Here is a 10,000-nt window from a genome sequence, read left to right as displayed (position 1 = left end):
CTGCTCTCTCACTCATTAATAATAATAATAATAATGATAATAATAATAATAATAATAATATGCGAGAAACTGGATCGAGAAACAGGATCGAAGCGATCAATGCATTAGCCATACCAGTCGTGACTTACAGTTTCAATATCATTAACTGGTCAATTACTGAAATATGTAATCTTGACAGAAAAATACGAAAACTGTTGACAATGCATAGAATGCACCACCCTAAGGCAGATACAGAACGACTTTATCTGCCAAGAAAAGAGGGAGGCCGTGGACTTTTACAACTGGCAATAACAATGAAGATTGCTACAATTGGCCTAGACACCTACCTGAAAAACTCTGAGGACTGGATGTTAAAACTTATCTCAAAACATGAAAACAAGAAAGCATCATACTCAGTAACAAAACAGGCAAAGGAATATCGTAGTGAATTCCGAATACAACAAATTTCGGAATTAGAGATAGACATACAAGAAACAGGCACAGAAAAAGCTAAGCGTATGAAAACCCCTGCTAAATCTGCGGCCTTAGATATCTGAATGATAAATGGCAAGAAAAAACCTCTCTATGGCAATACCCAAAGAGAGCTAATAATGCAGATGTTGACAAAGCCCTGACCCATCAATGGCTAATGGCCTCTGGCTTGAAATCTGAAACAGAGGGGTTTATCATAGCAGCTCAAGATCAATGCCTACCAACAAGAAACTACCAGGCCAACATATTAAAGATCAGAAGCAGTCCAACGTGTCGTGTATGCAAGCAACAAAATGAAACCATTGACCATGTGGTCTCCAAGTGCAGTCTTCTAACGCCTACAGAGTATCTCAACAGGCACGATAGAGCTGCACAATATATTCACTGGGTAATCTGCAAAAACCTGGATTTGCCCCATGAAAAAACTGGTGGGAACACAACCACCCCCAGTGCTTGAAAATGACCACATCTCACTCCTCTGGAACTTCACCATTCAAACTGACAGAAAGATAGATGCAAATAGGCCAGACATCATATTGAAAGACTTCAAACAAAGAACATGCCTCCTCATTGATATGACTGTCCCAATCGATATAAACGTATCTGTCAAGACCTACAAAAAACTGAGCAAATATAAAGATCTTGAAATAGAAATCAGCAAAATGTGGAAGCTGAAGACTAAAACAATACCTGTTGTCATAGGTGCCCTGGGAATGATAGCAAAAGGGGCTGATAGCTACCTAACTCAGATACCAGGAAACCCCAAAATGGCAGAAATTCAAAAGATAGTGCTCATGGAAACTGCTCATATCCTACGCAAAATACTTTCTATGTAATGTCGAGGTTTAAAACAAACATAATTTTCGGTTTAACAAAAAAAAAAAACGTTTTTTAGACATTCATTAGTACAACACCCCCCCAAATATATGGCACAATAGGCATACCAACAACATGAACTTCCAACCCTGTTGTCTCTTGAGGTCTCTGGGTGAGACTTGGAGCCAACTTGTACAAATATAAAGCAAAAGTCAAACATAGAATAATAATAATAATAATAATAATAATAATAATAATAATAATAATAATAATAATAAAATGCCTTATTTGAAAAACAATTGAGGGTTAGCGACCGTAAGGTCACCCCTTTGCAAAACAATATCTCAATAATGTGTATTCGTTCAACCCACGTAGGCATGGAAAATGAATAGGTAAATGAAGAATTGATATATACGTTTGAATTTACAAATGTGAGAAAAATTTCACAATCTGTATGTTGCAGTTTATTAATTCATACGTATTCTCTCCGTGACGCTTCCGCCTTTCACATTTTCACAGCAATTGTTTCTGTTTTTCCCAATCACTGCGTATTGTAGTGAGATACGGAAGCGATAGGTTTGAATAAATGACATATATATATATATATATATATATATATATATATATATATATATATATATATAGATATATATATATATATATATATATATATATATATATATATATATATATATCTATATATATATATATATATATATATATATATATATATATATATGTATATATATATGTATATATATATATATGTATATATATATATATATATATATATATATATATATATATATATATATATATATATACGTATATATATACGTATATATATACGTACATATATATATATATATATATATACGTATATATATGTAACTGACTATATATATATATGTATATATACATATATATATATACATATGCATGCATATATGTATGTACATACACACACGCACACACACACACACATATATATACATGTATGCATACATGTATATGGATGTGTATATATATATACATGGTTGTGTGTGTATGTATATATGTATACACACATATCTATGAACACGTGTGTATACATGTATGTGTATATATGTATTCTAGATATCTATGTATATGCATCTCTCTCTCTCTATGTGTATATATATATAGTGAAAGTTTACAAAAAAAAAAAGCAATAAAAGACGAAGACGGATGTATTAGTGTAACGCTAGGGAAGTGAGAAAGTCTCTTACTTTTCGAGTCTACGCTCTTCGACAGAAAGGAACACAGAAATAAACAAGGAGAGAAAATAGAAAAAGTTTTAGTGGCTAGTGATCTATCTATCTATCTATCTATCTATCTATCTATCTATCTATCTATCTATCTATCTATCTATCTATCTATCTATCTATCTATCTATCTATCTATCTATCTATCTATCTATCTATCTATCTATCTATCTATCTATCTATCTATCTATCTATCTATCTATCTATCTATCTATCTATCTATCTATCTATCTATCTATCTATATACAGTATATGTTACGTAGGAAAGTATACCAAATGAAAACTGAAAATGTGCAAAATAATACATTTTACACAGGAAAAATGACAAAATGTTATTTTAATTGCAATGCTTAGTATTAATAGTAACCACAAACTAAAAGAAAACGGATATTTTAACGATACCATGTAGAAATCATGTTAACAATAACAACAAAATGTGAAAAGCTGTTCATTGCAAGCGATCTTTCACGTAAAAATAAAAAATAGAAAAGAAAAATAGCAACCGTTCAATATAGAGTATTTTGCTGAAAGACTGAAAGTTTGGCACATTTAGTCCAGCGAACTGGCGCCAGCTTTCTACTGTCAATCACAGATGACTGCGAGAGCAGAAAAGTGGCAAACCTCTACCTTCTCAATAATATAGTAGGCTTTCTTGTTCCAACCAAGTATGAACTGGAATAAGCCCTGGTAGATATTTCAAGTGAAACATCCTTCATTGAGAGTGAGAGAACATATGACATTATTTGTATAATTTTTTTGAACAAAGGATGGGACGAAAGCGCAAGCGACACACTCGCCCGCCAACTAGCTTTGTAACTCAAGTGGAAAAGAAACATAAGGATCATCGACAGGGATATCGGTGATAATGCTGACCCCTGGTTAGGAGTCACATTCGCTGTACAATATGGATAGGTTGTTAGTACAAATATAACTTCTAACGATAACCTAGTGGAACTCTCATGCATACACAAGTCCTCGCGACATCAAAACAATATCGGAGCTGTGACCTGTAGAGGGTACTGAGAAGAAGACCTTTAAGCTCAGCATCTAAGGTAGACGACTAAGATGCGATACATGTAGGGGGAAAAAAACAAGGAATTCTAAAAGAACAAAAGTAAAAACAACAAATCATTGCCGGTCCTAAGGAAGCACCAGGCATAACTCGTGGGTCAGCAAATAAAATTGCTCCGTTTTTATTACCTGGAGCAAATCACGACGCTCCAAACCACGAGAATCATCCACGGTAACAACAACAAGCAGGTAGTATCCATTTATAGCAATAACACCCCACCGACTTAGGATGCTAGGGACCAGGTAGAGGCCGATGCGGATAAGAAACTTCAAAACAAAAACAAAAAGTAAATTACATAAAGACAAAATACGAAGTGGAGTGTATCTGCTGCAAATAGGAGATTCTCTCAACTGAGAAAGGACTCATATGTCATGAACGAGGTTGAGCCAGCCATCCACTTCTCTATTCAAAAAGTAATTTACATCCATAAACAAGAAGAAAAGCTCTAATAAAACTCCTATGTCATATACACCGGAAATATCCAGATCAACTATGGATAGAGAAAGAAATGCAATCATATTTTAAACAGAATAAAAAGCACAGAATATTAATCCAAACTTCGGTTAGACTTTATAAAGTATTACATTTCAACGATCAAGACGTGTGCCATCACTGGCTCACTATAACCCAAGAACTCTTCTCGAAAGATTTTGGAGTCAGCAATAATGAATCATAGAGAAAAGAAACACAGCGGAGACGTGATCAGGAACGTTGTGTACCTTGATCAACCTGTTGCATAATCGGGTCGTCGGCGACTAAACCGGCAACCCCACCAAGTTTGCTTGGTGAGGAGGGTGTTTATTGGACACCCTGCGGGATGAAAAACAAAACCCGTCAAAGGCGGAGGAACTCTTGAGAGTCAACGGCCATCCAATAAATGTCTTAGGGCTGTATCATACGCGGGGACATAGAAATAATCGGACTGAATACCCGATCGCGCGGTTAAACCATTGGGAGTAAAGGACTCCTATCCTTTGTTAGGGCATCCTTCTAGGAGAATGTAAGTCTAGTACTTATTCTATCGGTGTCGTTTGCTGAACCGCGAAGTTACGGGACATAAACACACCAGCATCGGTTGTCAAGCGGTGGTGGGGGAAAACTCCGGCACACAAACATATATATATATGTATGCCTGTGCGTATGTATTTATTCTGCGATAAGGAGATGCGATTCCAAGGTCTGCGAAGAATATCCTTTTGTGGGCGAAGACAGAAATTCTGGTAATTAAGTATTTTGACTAAAAGATTGGAGTTATTTTCGTGATAGGCTCGTTAAACGAGAATCAAAAATGAAGACGGTTGAAAGTAGGAATTTATCAGAAGAGGATAAATCCATCAAGAACCAAACTCCATGCAGATGACAAGTTGTATAATAACCAGAAAAAAAAAGACAAAACTACCTTACAAATATTAATTAAAAATACAATAAAATAAAAGAATCGGGAGCGCTGATTATGACCTTTACAGAAAGAAAAGAGACTTAATATATTTGTGATATCTACAGAACCAGTTCTATATTTAGTTAAATAGTAACCCAGTGACGATTTTTTCCCTTCTACTATAGTAACAAGGTCTGAATGTGTTAGGAGGAGGCTAGTTGATTATACCGACCCCAGTGCTTGATAAGAGCTTGTTTTATTAACCTCGGTGGTAATGGCAATACTAAATGACACTCCGTCGTTTACGACGATGAGAGTTCTAGTTGATCCGATCAACGGAACAACTGCTTATGAAATTAACGTTGAAGTGGTTGAAAACTTCTCAAACCCGCGTACTCATAACGTAGTTCTCAGGGAAATTCAACGTGAAACAGAAAGTGATAAGGCTGGCGCTTTGAAATACAGGTATTATTTTGGTCACTCTGTAACACTCAAGACGACACGAATTTCTGTCACATTTCGGAATTGCCGACATTTTGGTAAGAAGATTTTGCGAGTTAGGTTAACTTGTCTCACATGTATTAATTTCGCTCTTGCTTATTGAATGATTGATGAAACGGTAAATGGCCAACGTTCACCATTAAACATCACATGTTTATTCAGTCATTCATTTTCACTCATTCGTTTAATCGTTTGTCTATCCACAAGAGGGATAGGTTACCAACAATTAAAACACGGATCCTACGAAGGTGTGGTAGGTGACACCTGACAGTGAAGCTTTTTTGTATAATTTTCATGTGAAAGGCATGAATTTACGGTTGATATCCGGTCAGAATCTGTTTACTCTATGAGTTCATTGAGAAAGAATACACACACACACACACACACACACACACACACACACACACACACACACACACACACACACACACACACGCTCACATACGCGCATTCATGTATATGAACATACATATGCATGTATGCAAACACACCGCAAATATATGTTTGACAATGGCACAATACCAGACTGGTTACTTTTGAAAGGTGAGAAAAGCCATGTTTAATTAATGAACTGACGGTGCACTCATACCGTACACATAGACAAAACATACATTCATACACAGTCCAAAGCATGTATGTGTGTATATGCATATATATATATATATATATATATATATATATATATATCAACATACAACCATTCACAACCACTCTCTTACAAATGCGCGCGCACACGCATACTAAATTATCTTATTATTTTATTTGCTTCGGTCACTGGACTCTGGCCATGAAGGGGGCAACGCCTTTAATCGATCATATCGATTCAAATACACGTTTCAGACACGTACTTAGTTCATCGATCTATATTCATCAAATGCCTAAGTTACGCTTTTTTTTTACACGCCACCGGTTTTTTGAATTGATAATCATACATTCATACACACATACATATACAGACAATAGGCCAGATATTGTTGAATGGAAAAGGGTGCAAAAATATTGCACTGTTGTAAAGATCAGCAGCCTGGCGGATGTGAATGTCTCATCAAAAATTAGGGAAGAAAAATAAAACATCTAAGGTTAACAATAAAAGCACCACAGCTATTATATCCAGGCTATAGCTTTTCATTTGTATAAATTACCATAGGTGCACTGGGCTACGTACCAACAGATCTGCGATATAACAGAAACGCTGGTTTTCTCCAAAAAAGAACAAAAATTGATTCGCATTCTCCAAATTAAGTGAAAATCTGTAAAACATTCCAGAGCTGAAAATTATCACACAGTCATATATACATAGGGCCGAATTTATCTTTGGGCCAATATAGGCAATGGCCTAGGGGCCCCTTCAACTCATAGAAACCTAAAACTTGGGTTTAAAAAATTAAAAAAAGGAATTTAGCGTAATCAAATAAATAATTTTTACTTGTTAAGTATTTAAAAATTTTTAATTTACTGGGTGTTCTGGATTCAAAAATCCATTAAATTTAACTAACCTTCTTTAAATCTACAGAAACCTTTTTAAGTTTTGAGTTCTCTTCAAATTGTTTTGGTCCGTAGACTTAATGGGGCTCTCTTCATTATCTTATGTTTTGAATTAGCTCTGTTTCAAGTAGTGCTTTTTAAGAAAATAGTTTCATCATATGTTTTCTTCTGATATAACGAGGATAGTCAACATCAACACATTATCCAAACAAACGAACAAGACAACATCAACTGGTCAGAAACTATCAAAATGTTGGCAGTCATTAAACTTACGGAATATGCAAAAATATTTTAGGAAAATACAAAATCGATATGAAATTATGAATGTTCTTTGTATTTAGATTATTTATAACGTTATATTTATTTTTACAATGCACATTCTTATTATCAATTCCCTAAACAGCTGAAAATTATATGCGCAAAATCGCAGGGTCCTTCAAAACCCTATTAGCTTAAGGGCTTCACTAGGTCCCAATCCGGCCCTGCATATTCATATGGAATACACACGCACATAAGAGTACTATTTCATCTACACCTACACACATATGAATATACCAACGAATTCTGTTAACCAAAAGTCACAAGAGTTGTCTTGACTTAAACAAAGAAGCCATGTTACTTTATTAAAGATCGGCTGGAAATGCATGTATGCACACACACACATACATACATATATATATATATGTATGTATATATATATATATATATATATATATATATAATATATATACACACACAAAGAAGTAAATATATGGCACAACGAAGTACCGATATTTACTGGAAATAGCGAACGTAATAATACGACGCTAATGTATAGCTTCACCGCGTATGTACTAGCAAAAATGCGTGTGTGCAACAAACTAGAAAAAATTGTCTTACCTCCAGGGAGAACATCTGAAAGATGAAATACCTGGAAAAGGATAATGTGGGACCTGCGCAGGTTTCAGATTTTTCAAGATATGTCTGCACCCATAAACTTGATCTATCTTTATCAGCCAAACATATACCACGACAACATTTAAGATGTTACCACATTAATGCCATTACACTCGACTGAAACGCCGAAACGCTAACAGCACGAGAACGGTGAAGAAGTTTCAATAAATTGTATATTTTTTCCCTCACGCGCTATTCTTTACTGGAAAGCAATACTCTAGTATTGCATTACTAATTTTATATATATATATATATATATATATATATATATATATATATATATTATGGTGTGTGTGTGTGGGTGTGTGTATGCACATATACATGCATATATGGGTACAGGACGTCATCACTGTGCAAACATGAAATACGTAAACAACGAGAGAAAAAATGTGAAAAAAAAGGACAAGTAAACACAGAGAAAGGGCCCTTCATAAGTTGTCGGCTGTCTTTCTACTCCTCCTTTCGAGCAATCAACGACAATATGAGTCTTCAAAGGCAGTTGCTCCCATAAATTCTAAAATAAAATTTAGGATTTCTGGAGGGTCAAAGCTGGGAACAAAAACAGGACAGTGGAGATATACAAGGAAACCGAACGAAAACAAATATGGAGGGTCGTTAGACCAAGACGAGAGAAAAATAGTGAACGCTGGGAGAAATATTTTCTTTAATAAGAGAAAAGATAGAAGAACGAGAGAGAGAGAGAGAGAGAGAGAGAGAGAATCCTCCAGTCTTTTGAAGGTCCATGCAGAAAAAGAAAGATGGCCATATGAGGAAAAAAGAGATGGACGATGGTCACGTGTGAGTAATGAGAGAGAGAGAGAGAGAGAGAGAGAGAGAGAGAGAGAGAGAACGTTACCTTTGCTATAAAGGTATAAAGTTACTTTAGCAAAGGTAACTTTATAACTTATTAAATACCCCTTCGGTCTGAATACCTCCTATTGCCCTCACTACTATTGCTTCTTCTGTAAGGTTATCTTTATCTCTCCCCTACCTCAAATTTTAATACCCTGTCTCTTTAAAATATTTTCTTATTTTGGTATCTTTACCTATTAACCACTTATCCCTTATATATTGTTACTGTTCTTAAATAGAGATATAGACTTTCTAATTACTTAAGTCTATGAGAGTTGATTATACCATATCCGTAATAAAGTATAAATATTTGTGTATATTTGCATGTGTGCACATAGTTAAATATGTGTATGTATCTGTACACAACTTATTTTTTTCCCCGTTTTTTTTTCTTCTGATTCTTAGCTAATAATTAATATATAGATAGCATGATTTATCGCCCCAGTATTCCATAAGTAAATACCCGGAGCAGTCTTTATAGAAACCACCTAACAAGTAAATAAATAAGTACATGAATGAATATTAAACAAATTCTATGTAACTTTCCCTTTCTAATGTTGAAAATTGGTATGTATACACATTTTATCTATTTTGGTTATAATAACATTTTTAATAATCTTAAATTTTATCTTTATGCAACATAACAACATTGTTTATATACAATCACCTATAGTACCGCATGATAATTTCCTCTGTATTAAAATCATAGGTCTTATTAGCTTCTTGCTCCTTTTACCTGGTAATTAACATCTTGATTTGAGATCTTCCCCCTACCCAGCTTCCTTTATAGACAGTTACTTTATAATCCTAGAAAAATCTTGACAATATTTATGACCATACCCAGCTATGTACTGTCAACTCACCCCTGCCTTCCATTCTAAACAGGCACAGTCCTCTAGTCTTAGATTTGGTTGTAGATAAAAAAAAAAAACTAATAAATTAAAAATGAACCACAATCCTTTACAAGCTATGACCCCAACAAACTTCATACAATTCTTAGAAGTGTAGTATATTCTTAGCTACATTAGTGGCAACATGGACTCGGTCCGTCTTCTTGCTCTATCAGAGCATTTGAGTAAAATTATATTAATGTGTCTAACTGATTAAAAATTCTATTCATTTATGCACCTGAGGATAGTTCTGCATTTAAACTGATGTAATGATTGTATTGTTCAATTAAATGGAGCCGTTTGAAACGGTCGTACT

The sequence above is a fragment of the Octopus sinensis genome, linkage group LG1 (assembly GCF_006345805.1).
Source record: "Octopus sinensis linkage group LG1, ASM634580v1, whole genome shotgun sequence".
NCBI classification, from domain to species: domain Eukaryota; kingdom Metazoa; phylum Mollusca; class Cephalopoda; order Octopoda; family Octopodidae; genus Octopus; species Octopus sinensis.
This window is presented reverse-complemented; position numbering follows the sequence as displayed.